The sequence below is a fragment of the Chrysochloris asiatica genome, unplaced genomic scaffold (genome assembly GCF_000296735.1).
Source record: "Chrysochloris asiatica unplaced genomic scaffold, ChrAsi1.0 scaffold00017, whole genome shotgun sequence".
In the NCBI taxonomy this organism is placed as follows: Eukaryota; Metazoa; Chordata; class Mammalia; order Afrosoricida; family Chrysochloridae; genus Chrysochloris; species Chrysochloris asiatica.
In genome coordinates this window covers 26,341,514-26,361,358 of record NW_006408535.1, presented here as the reverse complement: position 1 = coordinate 26,361,358, position 19,845 = coordinate 26,341,514, and the positions used below count along the sequence as shown (strand labels likewise).

General features: G+C 38.3%; 1 pseudogene; it reads left to right on the top strand.

The window, feature by feature from the left end:
• Positions 1-379: 379 nt before the first annotated feature.
• LOC102834749 overlaps positions 380-19,845 on the top strand; it is a 78,490-nt pseudogene continuing 59,024 nt past the window's right edge.

Below are 19,845 nucleotides of genomic sequence, written 5' to 3'. Positions count from 1 at the left end.
AATTAAGGATTTTACAGCGCTCTGAACAGAGCTGTTGACCTTTCAGTTCACTGAATAAATTAATGGATGGATTGTATTGTTTACTGATCAATATACTCAGAGGAAATTATAGGAATCAAATTCATGGGAGTGGGTAAAAGAAAAGCAAGAAGCAAGACAACAGTCATTGAGGCATTTTTGAAATATGTTGTTGTTAGCGCCATTGAGTCAGTTCCAACTCATAACAACCCTGTGTAGGATTTCTGAGGAGCAGCTGGTGGGTTTGAATCACCAACCTTGTGGTTTGTAGTCCAGTGCTTATCATACAGTGCCACACCAGGAGTCAATTTCAAACACTGGGTTACATTTCCTGCTATCAGTTTTGTTCAGAGTGTTAAGCATGTATGTGCAACCAGTAGCTGTAGATACCTCTATAGCTTGTACCATTGACTTCCCTGTAGATTTCAGGCTTTCAGGTGGAGCTAGGAAAAACCCTCAGAAGGAAGAATTTACCCAGAATATAGATATGCTTGTTTTTGCTGTTAGTTTTATTGCTACTCTCTTATGCTTTCATGCCTTTTTCTTTATTCCTCTCCCTGCTTGGAAATGAAAAAGAAATCCAAAATGGCAGAGGGAGTTGCTCTTAATACTCTCAGCAGTGTCCCAAGGCAATGTTGTTAATAAGATGTTACTTAAATCCCCAAGTGATAAATGCATCTGATTAATTTCATTTTAATAATTCTAATACTGTCCACTTTGTAAGGTACTCTAAGGGACAAGAAGAAGGATTATACTTTAAATTTAATCATAACAATCTACAGATACTATCATTTCCATGTTGTTGTTGTTGTTAAGTGCCATCGAGTCGATTCCAACCCATAGTGATCCTGTTTCCAAAGAGCTGCTGGTGAGCTTGAATCACTGACCTTGAAGTTCAGACGACTTTGCAGTGTGACACATTAGCCCACAGTGCCACATAGGGATGGGGAATTACTGAGTGCAGAATTAAGAGTCAAATCAGTTTTATTTATCTGCAAGGACATTTCTTTCTCTTGCTTCATGACTGAGATGCAAATGGTGAACATACTTGGAGCAATTTCTTTTTCTCTTCCTCGGCAAAGGTAAGACTTCACCTGTACTTTTCCAGTGGACTCACAAACATAAATTCACATAAGATGAATGGAGTTGTTTGGAAGATTCCAGGTGGGGATGGGTTGCTTAGGGTTTCTCTAATGTGAAGATTTATTCTACAGCCACCTACAGATGAAAAGAAACTATTTGTTTTTTTTCCCTCTTCAAGCAAATCTTCAGGTCACTAAAGACAGCCTTCATTTTCAGTTACAAATTTTTCTTTCTTTGTCGCATTATAATGAGGTACATTCTCTAAAATTTTAGGAAGTTTTTATCTTCATGTTTCTATCATGCTATATTCTGTCATTACATTACCATAACTCTGATGATGTTCTAATTCTGTGGTTCTCACCTCAAAAAATATATATCTGAAATGTGCTCTATGCACATATAGGGAGACACATTAAGAATTTCAGTATGCAAGGTCAGTGGTTCAAATTCACCTTGTAAACCTTATACAGAGTCGCTATGTGTCAGAACCAACTCGATGTCACTTAACAACAGCAACAACATCAAAAGACTCAATGAGGAGAAATTCTAGTGATAGCTACCATTTTTGTCTTGTCCTTGGTTCTGATTTTGACTATGATCATATATGAAATGCATTTTAAATTGTAAGTCAATGCTTGTATCCTTATACACATGCTGTGAGTTGGAATGAACTGGATGGCAATTAAGAACAACAATGCCACTGATCCATGTTGTTGTTATTTTAGATGTCATTGAGTTGGTTTTTGGCTCATAGTAGCTCTGTGCACAACAGAATAAAACACTGCATGGTCCTGTGCCATCCTCACAATTATTAAGCTTAAGCCCATTGCTGTTGCCATTGTGTTAACACATTTACTTGGGTTCTTCCCCTTTTTTGATGACCAAGCTTGATATTCTGCTATAGGAATTGGGCCTTTCTGATAACATGTCCAAAGTATGAGAGACAAAGTCTCACCATCCTGGCTTCTTCTGTCGTTCTTATGCATTGTTCAAATTTCACATGCATATGAGGCAATTAAAAATACCATGTCATGGGTCAGGCACACTCTAGTGCTCAGACTAATATATTTTCTCTTCAGCACTTTAAAGAAGTCTTCTGCAGCAGATTTGCATAGTGCAATACATTGTTTAATTTCTTGACTGCTGCTTCCTTGAGTGTTGGTAGCAGATCCAAGCAAAATGAAGTCTTTGACAACTCCAATCTTTTTTCCATATATCATTATGGTATTTATCACTTCAGTTATGAGAATTCTTGTATTCTTTACATTGAGGTGTAATCCATACTGAAAGTTGTGATCTTTGACCTTTATCAGAGAGTTCTCTTTGCTTCCAGCAGCACAGTTGTGTCCTCTGTACATCACAGGCTTTTAATGAAATCTTCCATGAATACTGACACCACATTCTTCTTTATATTGTCCTGGTTCTTAGATTATTTGTGGCTCTGTAAGATAAGCACTGGACTGCAAGCTTGATTTGAATCACAAGATCAGTGGTTCAAACTCACTAACCACTCCTTGGAAACCTATACAGTGTTGCTGTGAGTACTTAACAATAAACAACATACAAATTGAATAAGTATGGTGAAGGATACAACTCTGGTACACAACTTTTCAGAAATTAAATCATTCAGTATCCCTTTGGTATGTTCTAACGACTGCCTCTTTTTCTATGTAGAAGCACAAGTGTTCTGGAATACCCATTCTTCATAACGTTATCTCAAATTTGTTATGACCTACACAGCCATCGTTTTTAAATAGTCAATATATTGCTATCCTGATACCTGTTTCATATTGCTTTGGTTATGGTAACTTCATTGTACGTTTTGAAATATTAAAGTATGAGTTCTCCAATCATGTTTTCTTCCAAGATTGCTTTCTGTAGTCTGGATCCTTTGCATTTCCATATGAATTTTAAGATCAGATTTTCCATGACTACAAAAAATTCAGCTAAGATATTCTTAAAAGAATTGCATTGAGTATGTAGATCAATTTGCCATCTTAACAACAGTACATCTTGTAATTCATGAGCACAGGAGTTTAAAAAAATTATTTGACGTAAAAAGCATTTCGTAGCAATGTTTTCTCTGACTTTGTTAATTTTATACCTAAGAATTTTGAGGTCAATATAAATGTTTTTCTCCTTAACTTAACTTTCAGATTGCTCATTGCTAGGGTATAGAAATAGAATTGACTTTTGTTTGTTAATCATGCATCATACAACCTTGATGTGCACATATATTAGTTCTAATGATTTTTTAAGTAATTTGAGTCTTCTGTTTTTCTGTTCTCCAGTCAGTCTGTAGTAAACTGATTTTGCAACCCACAAATAGGTTGTGACCTACAGTATGAAAAAGACAGGAGATCTTTCATTCTCTAACTGTTCAACTTTCTAATTTTTCATTCTAGGGAATTGTGGATTTATTGTTACAGCTTTGTGAGATGGATTCCTACTTAGGTAGCTGGTATGATTAGAAAAGTTGCTGTTGAATCAGTTCTGACCCATAGCAACCCTCTATAGGGTCTCTCAGGAGTGGCTGGTAAGCTTGAACCTCCATAATTAGAATGTTGTTGTTGTGTGCTGTGGAGTCAGTTCCAACTCATAGTGACCCTGTACAGGGTTTCTGAGGCTGTAAATCTTTATGGGAGCAGAAAGCCTCATCTTTCTCCCGCGGAACAGCTGGTAGATTTGAATTGCTGTCCCTGAGGTTCGCAGCCCGATTTGTAACCACTACGCTAGCAGAGCTCCTTACAATTAGAATAGCGATCTTTAAAATGTAATTCTAAGACCAGCAGCAAGACTATCATATGGGAACTAACTAGAAGTGCCATTTTTAGGTTCTATTTCAGATGTCCTGAATCAGAAACTCAGTGGTGCAGCTAAGTAATCAGTGCTTTAAAAACCCTTCCAGATGATTCTGATGGGTGCTAAAGCTTGAGAATCATGGCCCTAGAAAATCTATCAGCAGTCTCCCTACATCTTTGTTGTTGTTATTGTTAAGTGCCCTCGAGTCAGTTCCAGCTCACAGTGACCCTGTTTAGGGTTTCTAAGGAGCAGTTGATAAGTTTGAACTGCCGACCTTGCAATTCAAACTGATCCTGCAGTCCAGTGCTTATCCTACGGCACCACACCAGGACTTCCTACATCTGTAGTCATCTAGATAGTTTGTCTCTACTTACCCACCTCACAGTTATCTTCTTAAGAAAATCAGTGCCTGTAATTCTGGGTGCCAAGACAGGGAGCGGGGTACTTAGGACAAACCAAAAAGGAGCTCCAGTCACCCTGCAGAGCCCTTGATGTACAGTCTATCTACAGATAACCCCCAAGGGGCTCCAAATCCTAGTTTGGAGACGAGATCATTGTGTCCTCTAATGGAAAGGACCTCAGTTCTCTTCTCTCCCAGTCCTTTCTCACATCTCGTGTCCTGATGGATGGGTTGCAATGCTGAGCTGCTTAGTTCTTATCTGATCACTTTTCACTAGTACATGATTCTGAGATTGTTGGGTGTTTTTTTTTTTTTTTCCCTGATGTGAGAGTTGTTGCTGTCATCATTACATAGCATATTTAAACTTTTGCTGTCTTGGGTCTTGCTTGAATGAGTGTTGCTCCTTACCTAAGATAGGAACCCTCAAACCTAAATTCACTGCCACTGAGTTTACTTCAACTCAAATAATCCTTACATAAGATTTCTGGGACTGTAAATCTTTATTGGAGCAGATAGCCCCATCTTTCTCCCATGGAGTGGTTGGTGGGCTTGAACTGCTGATGTTGCAGCTAACAGTGAAATGTCCTGTAATGTGAGCAGGGGTCCTATAGATAACACTCTCTGGTAATGGTTCTCTGTAGTTTGAACTTTCACTTGTTATTGCTAAGAGCCACTGAGTTGGTTCTGACTCATAGCAACCCTGTTTATGGTTTCCAAGGAGGAGCTGGTAAATTTGAACTGCTGACCCTGTGGTTCATAGTCCAGTGCTGACCCCACAGTGCCACACCAGGAGTCCATGAACTTTCACTAAGATGTGTTTATATCCCTTTGTGTATGCATCCTTACTTCTTTACTTGGCATGTTTGTTGCTGTTGTGGTTGTTAAGTGCTATGGAGTCAGTTCTGACTCATAGTGACCCTGTATAGGGTTTCTGAGGCTGTAAATCTTTTCAGGAGCTAAAAGTCTCATCTTTCTCCTGAAGAGCAGCCGATAAGCTCAAAATACTGACCTTGTGGTTCACAGTCCAGTGCTTATCCTACAGAATCAAAAATTTTTTTTTAATTAAATGTTTTTATTTTGCATTGAGTGAAAGTTTACAGGGCACATCATCAGCTTCACATTCAACCATTCATATAGCTTGTTTCATTACATTGATTATTATCCCCTCCATATATCATCAGTTTACAGTGTTTTTCTCTTTCCTCTTTAGCTTTTTTTTTTTTTTTTTGGATGGGGGGGGACCAGAATCAAAATTTTATAATAAACAACCCTGGTTGGCGATGTAGGGTAAACGTTGGACTACAAGGTCAGTTTAAACGATAGGATTGACAATTTAAACTCACCATATGCTCCTTAGAAACCGTATATAGGGCTAATATGAGTCACAACCAAGTCAACAGCACTTTTACAACAACAGTAGTTATTTGAAAAAGAATGTTTTTTTTTTTTTCTTCAAAAAATGGAAGGCTGATGTGTTAATTTTTAAAGCTATGTTTCAATTGTTACAACCCTATGATACTATTTTAAAATTTGAAAAGTTAAGGCACATATTCTAATATGAAACCAGAAAGTGATAAAATAATTAACTATTAATTTTCATTCTTGAACAAACCACAAGTATCTGACTCAACTTAATCATCTATATAATGAAGACAATGCCTTCTCAAAGTTACTGAAGGATTACTATTGGAATTTGTTAGTTCAACATGTATCATACTTTCCATATACTAGTCAACAGGAATAAAACAAAAGAGGGGGAAAAAAAAGCAAAACAAACTTTTCCTATTAGAATATATGCATATTTCTAGTGGCAAGGATCAGACAGTAAATAATAACAAGTAAAAAGAAAAATGGATGTCAAAAGATGAAAACAACTAGAGATATAAAAAGAAGAGCTAGGTCAAAGACTAGAGAATGGCATTAAGAAAGAGATCAATATACTTTCAAAAAGGGTTGTCATAGAAATCCCCCTGAAAAAGTGGCATTTGAACAATGACCTGAAGGACATTAGGAAACTGCCACAGGGGTGTCTGGGGGAAGAAAATTTCAGGTGAATGGGACAAGTAAGTCAAGATCCTTAAGTCAAGAGTATATCTGGAGTGTTTACGAAGCAGAAGGAAGGCCAGTGTGCCTGGAGGAGAGTAAGGAAGTATTAGGAGGTGAGGTCACAGTGGTGATAATGAGTGAATAAGAGAGAACTTATAGGATCTAGAGATCATTGTAAATACTTTCATGTTTATTTGGGGTATGATGGGAGTCATTCCTGAGTTTTGAGTAGAAGGGTGGCATGATGTGACTAATTTTTAAAATGATCACTGCCTGTTTTGTTAAGAATAGACCATTGAGCATTGAGGTACATGGGTGGGAAGAAGGGAACTATTAGGAAACTGATACTGATTTTCTTCAGAAATGTTACCAGGAAGGTCAGAGTCTAAATATATATTTGAAGGTCGATTCAACAGGTGCTGCTGATGAATTGGATGTGTGGTTTTAGTGGAGAGAGTCAAGGATGACCATAACACACTTAGGATGAGCAAATGGAAGGATATTGTTTTCTCTCTCCATTCTGTCTTCTCTCTTAATATCCACAGCTAATCAGAGTAGAGATCAGTGATTTTTTTTTTTTAATTACATTTGTCCCTGACTTTGTTCTTTAGTTCAGACCTTCCTTATCTTATGTCAGTCATCTAAAGTTTGTTCTTCTGAATGCTAGTCCATCTACAGTGACTGGTGAGTTTGAACAGCTGACCTTGTGGTCCAGTGCTTTATCCCACAGCACCACACCAGGACACCATCTTCTCCTCCAGGGTATCCTATAAGCCTCCTAGTAAACGTTGCTGCATTAATTGTCCTACATGATATTTGTTACCATGTTATTCCCTCCTCAGAAGTCACATGGGGACCCTCTTGGTTGTAGGATGAACTCTGGTCTATAACTCCATGGGAAAGTGGTTTAATTGTAAACTAAATATGTTGGAAAATGTTTCATTTTTTATATCCATTGGAGGCTTGCAATGCAAAGCTGACTCATAAATATTGATAAATGTACAAAAATATGCAAAAAATAATACCTGTTTTGCTTTGTTTACTTTTAATTTGCTTTGTTTAAATTTAAGGTCAACAGTGGTTGACCTCTACATAAAAGATCATCGGTTTGGACCTGCCAGCCACTTTGTTGGAGAAAGATGTGGCCGACTTGAAAATCCTATGGGCAGGCCTCCTGTCTTAAAGGGCCACTCTCAGTCAAATCTGGTGTGGTGCTGTAGGATTATGCACTGGAACAAGGTTAATTTGGACCACAAGATCATTTTGAATCACAAGGTCAGTGGTTTAAACCCACCAACCACTCCTCAGAAACTCTATACAGGATCGCTATGAGTCAGAATCCACTCAGCCAGCACTTAACAACAACAACAAAATGAGTCCAATCAAATCAATGGATGTAGCCTTTTTTTCCAAAGACCTTCCATTCATTTGTTCTTGACAGCTTCCCTCGGGTTGGCCTCTGACTCATAGTAATCCCATGCACAATGGGATCAGGTTGCTGTGATTCACAGCATTTTCACTGGCTGATTTTCAGGAGTAGGTTCTCAGGCCTTTCTTACTAGGTTGTCTTAATCTGAATGCTCATTGACACCTGTTTCGCATCATCGCAACACATATACTTCCATTGACAGACAGTAAGTACATTGCTTGACAATCAAACCCAGGTCCTCTGCATAGTGTTCTTAAGTGTCGTCAAGTGTTTTGACTCATAGTGACCTTATGAAGTCCAACTGGTGAGCTTGAAACGCCGACCTTGTTGTGAAAACCGACTTTGCAGTCTAGCATGTGAACCTGCAGCACCACACCAGGACTCGTTCTCTGCATAGAAGGTGGAAATTCTACCACCGAACCACTTTCCTCCTCTTTATATCCCAAAGAACATTGGGAAAAAGATACATGCTAGGAAATGCTAGGCCATCTTCTCCTCTGTTGTTGTTAAGTGCTTTCAAGTCGTTTCTGACCTATAGCACCCTGTGTAGCATTTCTGAGGAGTGACTGGTGAGTTTGAACTGCTGACCTTGTGGTCCAGTGCTTTAGCCCACAGCACCACACCAGGACTCCATCTTCTCGTCTAGGGTATCCTATCAGCCTCCTAGTAAATGTTGCTACAGTAATTTTCCTACATGATATTCATTACCATATCACTCCCTCCTCAAAAGTCACATGGGGACCCTCTTGGCTAGAGGATGAACTCTGGTCTCAACTCCATATTCAATTCTATCCACAATCCAGCTCCAACATCTTCCATGTATAATCTTCCATGACTACTTAATTTAAATAATTTCTTCTCATTATACATTGCTCAGTACAAAGGCCATTTCTGCTACATAGCTTTCTATAGTCACTGCAAGCCATGGCAAAGTTTTTCAAATTCAGCTTACAGCACAGCTCACACTATAAGTTATTGATGGCTTGTTAACATATATCACGCTGTGTTCATATTAACACTTGAAATTCTGTACTTTTATCCCAAAGTATATTTCCTTAAGAGCAAGAATTTTTTTTTTTTAACCTTCTTAGTATCCCTATAAGGAGCTCTGGTAGTATAGTGGTTATGAATCGGGCTGTGAACCGCAAGGTCAGCAGTTCAAAACTACCAGCGGTTCCATGGGAGAAAGACGAGGCGTTCTGCTCCTGTAAAGATTTACAGCCTCAGAAACCCTGTGCAGGGTCGCTATGAGTTGGAACCAACTCCATGGCACATAACAACAACAAGTATCCCTATGTAACCCAACTAAGTAACTTGAATAGAATAGAATACATGTGTATAGTAATTTGTTGATTGGCTACTAGGAATTTTGATGCAAGTGAATTTGAATAGTTTATGACTATAGTCACAGGATTATCTATACAATATGCACTTGCTCTCATCCAGACTCAAGTATCTTTGAGTCTCTTTTATAGGCCTGTGAGCTTGCATAGATTTGTGTGGCTGTTTTTATTCTTACAGTCTGCTGATAGGCAGTAAGAAAAATTAGGCCAGGATAGAACAAACAACTGAGAAAACGGAGTTAATTCTAGGCCTGGTCTTTAAAGCAGGGACAGCCAATAGTTGTGTGCACAGTTTCTGAGCGACTTGACAAATACAGACTTGGTCCTACCGGAACTTGTGCATTTGAAGGATGCTTCAGGTCAGTGATAATTCAGGTCAGGTGAGCTACCTTGATGATTGAGAGGATTCATCTGTTCAGAACAACGCATATGCCAAGACCAAGAAACGTCGGGCATAGAATCCTGCTTCCTAGGTGTAAGCTTACAGGTGTTGTTCAGCTATGCTAATAAACACCTGGATTCTGGGCCTATGAACAGGGCCTCATGTAGCAGTTAGAGTCAGAGACTGACTAAGCATACTGGTTCAACACTAAGTCCTTAATGTTTCTATTCATTCCATTTATGTACCTGCTGGGATGTTGAAGCTCCTCCTGTAATCGGTATTAGCTCAAAGAATAGATGAGCTAAGCCTGTAGGTAAAATATATCAGCAACAACGAGAATTCTAGGAGCCTAGGAGAGCATAGGACAATAGGTAAGATAGCTAGTTACATACTGATTATTGCTGTTGTTGTGTAGTGTGGTTCATTACAACTCATGGCAACTCAATGTGTGGGTAGAACTGCTCATTAGAGTTTTAAAGGCTGTGACCTTTTGGAAGTAGATGACTAGGACCGTCTTTAAGGTACCTGTAGATGGATTAGTGTGGCACTGTAGGATAAGCTTTGGATTTCCAACTGCAAGGTCTGTGGTTCAAATCCACAAACTGACTCTCAGAAACCCTATACAAGGTCACTATGAGCTGGAAGTGACTCAATGGCACTTAACAACAACAGGCAGATTTGATCCACCAAACTTTTAGTTAAGAAGTAGTTCAGTGCTTAACCATTAATCACCCAGGGATTGCTTATCAAGTCCTAAACCCAGAATAATCACTATATCCCTAGAGAGAAAGCCAACAAAATAAGAAAGCTGAAAGATTAGCCAGTACAGTGTAATCATAAATGATAACAGCAATAACAAGGATTTTGGTCCTTATATATGATAGGCATGCTATAGAGCTTTACTTTCCCTAATACATCTACAAGTAAGAATTGTTATAGTCCCCATCTATAGATATGAAACTGGGATGCTTGAAGATCTGGTTGTATGGCTAGTAAGTAGTAGAGTTGGGAGACTCTACTACTCTGATGGCTTGGGATTTTAGACAATTAAATTAATGTCTAGAATATCAAAAGTTTTTTATAGTCAGAGAAAACTTCTGGAGTTTGGTTAGTTGGAACAGAACCCTGCCTAAAGATAGAAAATCAAAGTGAAACTCTTGACTATAAAATTTCTGTCATCAGTTCTGACTCATGGCAACTTCATGTGTGTCAGAGTAGGACTATGCTTTGTAAGATTTTTAATGACTGCTTTTTTAATAGATTGCCAGACTTTTCCTCCAAGACACCTGTTGGTAGATAGATTCAAACTGCCAGACTTCAGCTAGTAGCTGAGTGCTGAACTGCTTGTGCTATACAGGGACTTCTGCCAAAAGGTAAAAAAAAAAAAAAAATCAGTAGGGCCCCACAAACCAGTCCTCAGATTATTATGGGAATTATCCAGAAATATTTTTAGAAATTTCACTTCTTAAGCCTTGTCCTGGGAGACTTTAACTCAGAAGGTCTTGGTGGTTTCAGGAACCAGTGTTTTTATGAAGCTGCCAAAAGGATTCTTAGAAGCAGCTGCTGTTAAGAGTCACTGAACCAGGTGGCTGTTTGTGTTAGCTCCTAGTTCCCTGGACCAACTCCACACCATTTATTCTAATGTTGAAATTTAGAAAAGTAGGTTGTGAGCTTGAGAGTTACTCAGATTGGAGCAATACTTTATTTTGGTTCTAATTACTATGCAAATTCTGAGCCTGTAGACTGTGTTCTAGTGCTTTGGGTGGCAATAGTTCAGTGGTACCTGAGGACCATACTGGCAGCAAAGCTCTGGCTGACCACTGGATGGCATCCCTGTCCTTCCATTTCTTGCAGGATTCCTGCTTAGAATTCACAGCTCCCCTTAGAGTGCTCCTGTGGCCTGTTACCAGGGACTGTCTTTACAACAATGAAATACAGTCACTGGAACCCACCAAGCCCCTTGACCAGCAGGAATGTGATTTCAGCCCCAGGTAGGCCCTCTGCTAATTGACAGAAGACGCACTTCTTAAGGAAGAAAGGATTCTTCATTTTACAAAAGCAGTTTCCTTCTTTCATTCTGGAATATATTTACAGGTCATGCTTTTAGTGTCAGGGAACATTAGAGAACAGACCAGAAGAGGTAATCTAATCAAAATTTTCAGCAATGAAAATGTTTGAGTCTATAATGTAGATTATTGGGAAAATAAAATGTGTGTATATACAATTTAAGAAGAAATTGTGTAAACAGGTTATTGCTTTCTTATTAAAAAAAAAATATATATATATATATATATATATATATATATATGTATATTTACTGTCCTTTGGTGGAAACACATTAGAAATTTTATTTTCTTAAAATGGCCAAGATAGAGAGGTATTAAGAGTCAAGCTGTGTTTCTAAAAGGCAGACATTCCTAGAAAATTAAACAAGTTTCTTATTGGGAAAGGTACTTTAAGAGAGGGTTAACTGCTTTGTTCAAACAAATCCTGAGCAGCGTCTTTCATTTGGTGCTCATTTTTATACTATTGATATGATAAAAGGTCATGGGAAGTTGGACATTGAAGTGTACCTGCTAGAATCATGAATTCCTTCTTTCCAGGTTCTGTGTGTGTATGTGTGTGCGTGCATGTCAATATGTACTTTGTGAAAATTAGGATTTAAAATGTTTTGTACTTCTGACCTTTGTGTTTTCCCCTCCATTTTTTCATATCTCATTATATTTTTAGCTTTCTTACACTGTCCACAGTACTCTTCCTGAACAGCTTTGCTGTGCTGGAAGACAGCATGAGCATGATGGTCTTTCACTGAGACTGTCTTACTGACAGACTGTAGTTATTAGAGTCTTGTTCATGGATTGGGAATTAGGCCAAACCAAATTCCTGGAATTGAACCTCAGGCTGGCCATGGTGACACATGGCTAAATCCTGGATCCAGAGGAAATCACTGCTCTGGGGACAGCACAGTATATTAGTTGTAACACAAAGAGCTGGACAACCCCCAGACCTAGTATCCATGTAGCATTTTATAGCCTGCAGTTTCTTTGGTAGATATATTCAGTTCCAGAATGGAAGTAGAGAAAACACCTAGCAACCAAAGGAAAATATTGAATCTCTTACCATTTCCAGTTCTCAAAAACAAGTTCTACATTTCCTGGCTTTGTCTTTTCTTATTTTTGTTCTCTCTCTTTTTTTTTTTTTTTTTTCTGATACTTGGGAAGTTTCCTTATCACATTAAGTCACACACACACACACACACACACACTACAAACACTTATTTACTATCCATGTAGCAAATTTACAACATTTAAAAAAATATCCACAAGCCCTTTGCAATACTCATCATAATCAAATACAATGCAACTCATTCTATGGAGATCGAAACAGTATTCACTGGTTGTTGGTTTGTCTAGTTCTTTTTATCTTTAGCTCCTTGGAGCAGGAAGCACTCTGGTTTTCATCTTCCTGAGGGAACTAACTCTCCTTGTATAAAACCTAGAGATGGTCACATTGGATTGTGTCTCTGTGAAGTCTTGTAGATTTGTGACTTTACTGATGGCCTCAGATAACTTTAGAAAAGCCAGGACACTTTCCTTGATGCAATGTGTAACATTCGATGTCATTTATTTGAAGTCTCAGAAAAGGAAGTATCAATTAAATAGAAGTCTTTTTGAGTTCCCATGCTGTGTAAGGTGCAACAGAGGGGTCCTAGGGAGAGATAATAAATAAGAATTATTGAGCACTTGCTATGAGCCAGACATTGTTCCCATTTTATTCTCTCCACAGTTTGGGAGATGAGTCCATTGAAAGAGTTTCTTTCTTTTTTTTTTAACCTTTGTGGTGGGTCACAGAAGATGTGTCATATAACAAAGCAAATCTCTCTTGCACAGGGAAGGATTGTTCACCTCTTGGTTAGATCCCATGGGGTGCCATTTGCCTTAGTGAATTCTCTGAAGTCCAGGATTTGGTACCACCCCCCCCCCCCATCTTCAGGCCCCACAATTTTGAGTAATGGAGGGAATTGGTTTAAATAGGACAAAGAGCCAGCATTAAATAACATTTATTATACAGGGGAAGCATTGTTCCTGCTTCAAGTTTGCTTTCACCTTTCATATAACTTAATAGAAAGTATCACTTCAGTGCAAAAAACACATCTCCTAATTTCCTTTTAAAAATTTTTTTAAAGAAAGAGCATGGAACAGGCAATAATATTGAGATAGAATTTAATAATATTGTTTTGTTTTATTGTGTTTATTTTTACAGCAACCTTCTATTTAAAATAAATAAGGAACACAGTAAAAGTGATCAAAAGCCAAATCACACAAAACAGAATCAGGTTCACACATATGGACACCTGCACACAGCAGCAAACAGAAGGATCATTCGGTTCAGCCTGACCTGCCTATTATCTTGCATGAAGTGAGCTCTCTGGAAAACTGGTACAGTGAGATTAGAATTAGATTCAGGGTGAGTTTGAGAATGCATTCTGGATAGAGTGAGTCTCATCAAATGTCTTTACTACTCTCTCTCTACGACAGTACTTAGATGAATACTATCAATGTTTGTTCTTGTTACTTACCTTTTCGTTTCTGTTATACTTATATGTTATATATTATACTTAAATGTTATATTTATATAACATATTGTCAGGTGGGACCAGTCACTAGAGAGATACATTGTATTTGGTAAGGTGGAGGAACAGAGGAAAAGAGGAAGACTCCTAGCAAGATGGTTTGGCCAAGTGGCAGCATTGATGGGCTCAAGTATGGCAACAATAGTGAGGTTAGTCCAGGACCAGGCAGTGTTTCATTCTGTTGCGCATAGAGTCACTATGAGTTGGTACTGACTCGATGGCACCTAACAATAACAGCAATATTTATATATCTTTTGCCATACACATGACCTTTCTTCTGTCATTGTTTAATGCAATTACTTAGATCTGTGTACTTAAGTAAATTACAATCCTATTTCAACTTGTTGAGATTCTCCCTAATCACCCTAGCTGGGATTTGGGATGTTTCCCATTTCACTGCCATACATTTAGGTAAGCTCTTAATTTATTTCTATATATGGGTGGCCATAAATATGTTGTGGAGATTTTGCTACATTAGCTTTCAGGGGCAACTATATTTTGAAGTTTTTAGGAGACTACTCGTAGGATTTCCCTATGTACAAACAGTGCTATTGTTATGATAGTTGTCCTCTATATTCTTATTATAAGGAGCTCTGGTAGCGTAGTGGTTATGAGTCAGACTGCTAACCTCATGGTCATCAGTTCGAAACTACCAACCATTCTGCAGGAGAAAGATGAGGCTTTCTGCTCCCATATGGGTTTACAGCCTCAGAAACCCTACGCAGGGTCACTATGAGTTAGAACCAATTCCAAGGCACACCACTACCACCATATTCTTATTATATAGGACGGGTCCCTTTAAAAAGAACAGTCAGTACTTATAGAAGGTTAATCCTGCTTTGTTCTGGAAACCTGGCAGAATCATTAATAAGGAAACCAGTTGTGTGTAGATTTAAATTAATCAGCAAGCATCCAGCAGCTAGAAACTTAATGGGAGGGAGAAGCTTTCTCCTTGAAAAGAGAAAATATACTCCCCTCTCATTGTGAAAACACACACACATACATACACACTCTCATGGAAAAACAGACATATGGTGTGGCCATAATCTTTTCTCTCTTGTGGTTTCTGTCAAGCTGTGTAAACGAAAAAGTTTAAGTCTGAAAAATGAGCTGCACCCTCAGGAAAATGATGTTAGATTTTAAAAGATGGAGACACTGAGGTGGCTTATGTCAACGACTGGGAAAAAGTATTACTTGGACTTGAACTCCAAGATTATAGGGAACTGTGATCAAGGTTTCGTATCAAGTGAGGTGAGTACAAAGATGGCAGAAGGAGGTAAGATACAGCACTGAAGAAGCAGCAGGAACACTGGGCTTCTCCCATCACCAATGATGACAGATAAGATTAATTCTAACTCAGTCGTTTTGCTTTTTCTTGTTATTTATGGCAAATGGAAACCAGAAGCAATGAAAAACTGTAGGGGTTTGACACTTGATAAAGCTGTTTTGGACCCTCAAGGTTGAATAAATTCCATAGAAGTAAAACAAAAGCTTGAGGACAAATTAGGAAGCTGTTTATTTTGAACTTAGCCATAATTGAGAATTGGGAGTTAGTCCGTCTACTTCTTTGTATTATTAAATATCATTTAACCATAAAACCAAAACCTGATTTCAACTCATAGAAACCCTGTAAAACAGAGTAGGACTACTCCATAAGGTTTTGAAGGCTGTGATCTCTATGAAAGTAGAGTGCCATGTCTTTGTCCTGCCAATGACTTTGAACCACCAAACTTTCAGTTAATAGCTGGGAGCTTTAACCACTGTGACACCAGGGCTCCTTCCTGTAACCATTGTTGTTGTTGTTAGGTGCCATCGAGTCGGTACTGACTCATCACGACCTTATGCACAGCAGAACAAAACACTGCCCGATCTTGGGCCAACATCACTACTGTGGCCACACTTGAGTCCATCGATGCTTGGCCAATCCATCTCATTGGGGGTCTTCCTCTTTTTCTCTGGCCCTCCACCTTACCAAACATGATATGCTTCTTCAGCGACCAGTCCCTCCTGACAATATGTCCAAAGTATGAGAGATGAAGTTTGGCCATCTTGGCCTCCAAGGAGCACTCTGGCTGCACTTCTTCCCAAACTTATCTATTGTTTCTTTTGGTGGCCCATGGCACTTTCAGTATTCTCCTCTTCAATATTTACTTGCTGATTTAAATTGAATCTATTTTTATTTTAAATACATGTTGTTGTTAGTTGCTATTGAGTCCATTCTGACTCATAACAACGCTATGTACAATAGAACAAAATGTCCACTTTTGCACATAACTCAGTTGAAAAGCATGTGGCAACCTCTCTGGCTTTAGTGATTTGATACTTATGGGAGATTTTTTTATATATCATGAGACGGTCACACAGTAGATGAAATATTGAGCAAGGTTCTGGAAGAGTTGTGCCGGATTACAAATTTGCCAATTACAAAACAGTTCATTTTGGACAAATCTTTTAACTCTTTGAGCCTCAGTTTCCTATGGGTAAAACTAGAAAAGAAAAATTCTGTCTCATTTAGGCTGCAAGATTGAAATAAAGTCAAATAAATTTAGCAGTTTTAGATAAATTAGAGGAGTCCTGGTGTGGCGCTGTGGGTAATGGACCAGACTGCAAAGTGCTCCTCAGAAACCTATACAGGGTTGTTATGGGTCGGAACCAACTCGACGGAACTTAACAACAAGAGAAATTAGAAATTACTTTAAAATGTCATTTTTGCATTTTGCAAAATATACATTTTGTTTCATGGAATCAGCTCTGTCACCATCTATGTAGTCTTGGAAAAAGTTACTTCTCTTTTTCTTTTTAAAGACCTTAGTTCCATCGTCTATTAAGTGAAAAAGAGAGGCCATGCCAGCCATTCTGTTAACTCTGGAAATGGTGCAATTGCTCTGCTAGTTGCCGATGTTTATAACGTGCTGCATTGATTCCCTAGTTCCAAAGAGTTCCTTTAGGACTACCTTGGGGGAAGACAATGATACATTTGCTTAACCATATTTGTTGTTGTTGTTAAGTGTTGTCCAGTTGGGTCCAACTCATAGTGACCCTGCATAGAGTTTTCAAGAAGTGGTAATTGAGTATTAACTGCTGACCTTGTGGTTCAAACTGACTTTGTGGTCTGGTGCTTATACTACTAGATATCCCTTTATTTGATTTACCCATGAGTCTTCTGATTCAACTTCACAATTAGCAGTCCTGTGCTTATCCTACAGCACCACACTGTGTGAGTCATGAGACTTTTCCAACCTGATGCCTGACTTGTGGAGTTGGAATTCATCAGCCTCCACAACTGTGAGAGCCAATACCTTAAAATAAATCTCTTTTGGTATTGTGCTGTGGGTTAATGCACTGGTCAATTTGATTTGCAAGGTTGGCAGTTCAAGGTCACCAGCCAGTCCTTGGAAACCCAACACAGGGTCACTATGAGTTGGAACTGACTCGAAGACACTCAATAACAATAGTTACATAGATGCTTCATTGGCGTTGTTCCTCTAGAAAATCTTTTGTTTGAAAGTTTTTATTTTGAAAGAATTATTCAAATAAAATCCTTACTGGTGAAGATCAAAGACTACAAACTTTTAGTAAGAATTATACCTCAAAGTAAACAAAAATCCTCACAACTGGATCAATAAATAACATCATGACAAATGGATCAAAGATTGAAATTGTTGAAGACTTCATTTTGTTTGTATCCTCTCGTTGAAGCAGCAGAAATCAAATGACATATTGCATTAGACAAATCTGCTGCACAAAACTTGTTTACAAGTGTTCAAGAACAAAGATATCAGTTTGAGAACTAGGTAGGCCTAATCCAAGCCATGGTAGTTTCAATTGCCTCATATGCATGTGAAAGTTTGACAATGAATAAGGAAAATCATAGAAGAATTGATGCATTTGAGTTATATTATTGGTGAAGGTTATTAAAAGTGCCATGGATTGCTAGAAGGACAAACAAATCTGTATTGGAACAAGTACAGCCACAATGCTCCTAGAAGCCAGAATGCTGAGACTTCGTCTCTCACGCTTCAGCCATGTTATCAGGAGGGACCAGACCCTGCATAAGGACAGCATGCTTGGCAAAATGAAAAGGAGGAAGACCCCCAACAAGATGGGTTGGCATAGTGACAGAAGCGATGGGTTCAAATGTAGCAACAATTGTGAGGATGGTGCAGGACTGGGCAGTGTTTAGTTCTTTTGTATTAAGGGTTGCTAGGAATTGGAATGGACTCAATGGCACCTAACAATAATGCCACTAAAGAAAATGTCCACAATTATATTTCTGTTATTGTTTTTTGCCATTATTGTTTTTTGTTGTTAAATTTACAGTGAAGGTAACACCCCACTAGTGGTTGCATACCTGAAGGGAAGGATAGAAATTGAAAAAAATGAACTGTTGGATATTTAGCTAGCTTCACTAGTCTATATGAATAGAGTGAAGGAAAACACAGTGCATCTATAGATCAGGCTAACTGATTAGCAGATGTGGGCACAACACAAGTAAGAAGGTGTGTATGAATTAGTGTACTCTAATCACCAGGAGTCTGTTGGTGACATAATCATATTGAGGGAAACATTGTTTTTGTTAAAAGGCACCTTGTTTCCTGAGGTGTCACCAACATTCTTACTCTGTGTTCTTCTCTCTGACTCTGATCGATGCTAATCACCCACCAATCCACCTTTTAATCTAGTTGCTGTTGTTAGGTGCCCTTAAGTAGTTTCCAGCTTACCTTTGTACTACACAGCAAAACACTGTCTCATCCTGTGCCATCCTCACAGTTGTTATGTTTGAGCCCATTTTTACTGCCACTGTGTTAATATATCATGTTAGGAATCTTTCCTTTTTTGCTGACCCTACACTTTCCCAAGCATGGTATCCTTTACCAGGAACTGGTCCCTCTTGACAACATAGTCAAAATATGAGAGATAAAGTCTTGCTATCCAAGCTTCTAAGGAGCATTCTGGCTGTACTTCCAAAACAGATTTGTTTGTTTTTCCAGCAAGCCATGGAACTTTCAATATTCTTTATTAACACCATGAATCAAATGCAAGGATTCTTTTACAGTCTTGATTCACTATTCAACTTTTACATATATATGAGGTGAATGAAAATATCATGGCTTGGGTCATACCTACCTTAGTCCTCAAACTGACATCTTTGTTTTTTTAACACTTTTTAGAGATCTTTTGCAAAAAATTTGCCTGAAGTAATATGTCATTTGATTTCTTGACTGCTGCTTTCAAGGGTATTGATTGTGGATACAAGCAAAATGAAGTCTTTTACAAATTCAGTCTTTTCTCTGTATTTCATGGTTTTTTGGTTCAGTAGTAAGGAATTTAATTTTCTTTACACTGAGGTGCATTCCATACCAAAGGCTGTGGTCTTTGATATTCGTAAGTATTCCAAGTCTCTTTGCTTCCAGCAAGCAAGGCTGTATCATCTGCATATTGCAGTTTGCTAGTGAGTCTTCCTCCAATTCTGAAGTCACCTTCTTCTTCACATAATCCAGCTTCTCAGAGTATTTGCTCAGCACACAGATTGAATAAGTATGGTGAAAGGAGTCAACCTTGACACACACCTTTCCTAATTTAAAATCATTTGTTGTTTGAAAGACTGCTTCTTTTTTTTTTTAATTAAATGATTTTATTTTGGATTGAGTGAAAGTTTACAGGGCACATCATCAGCTTCACATTCAACCATTCATATAGCTTGTTTCA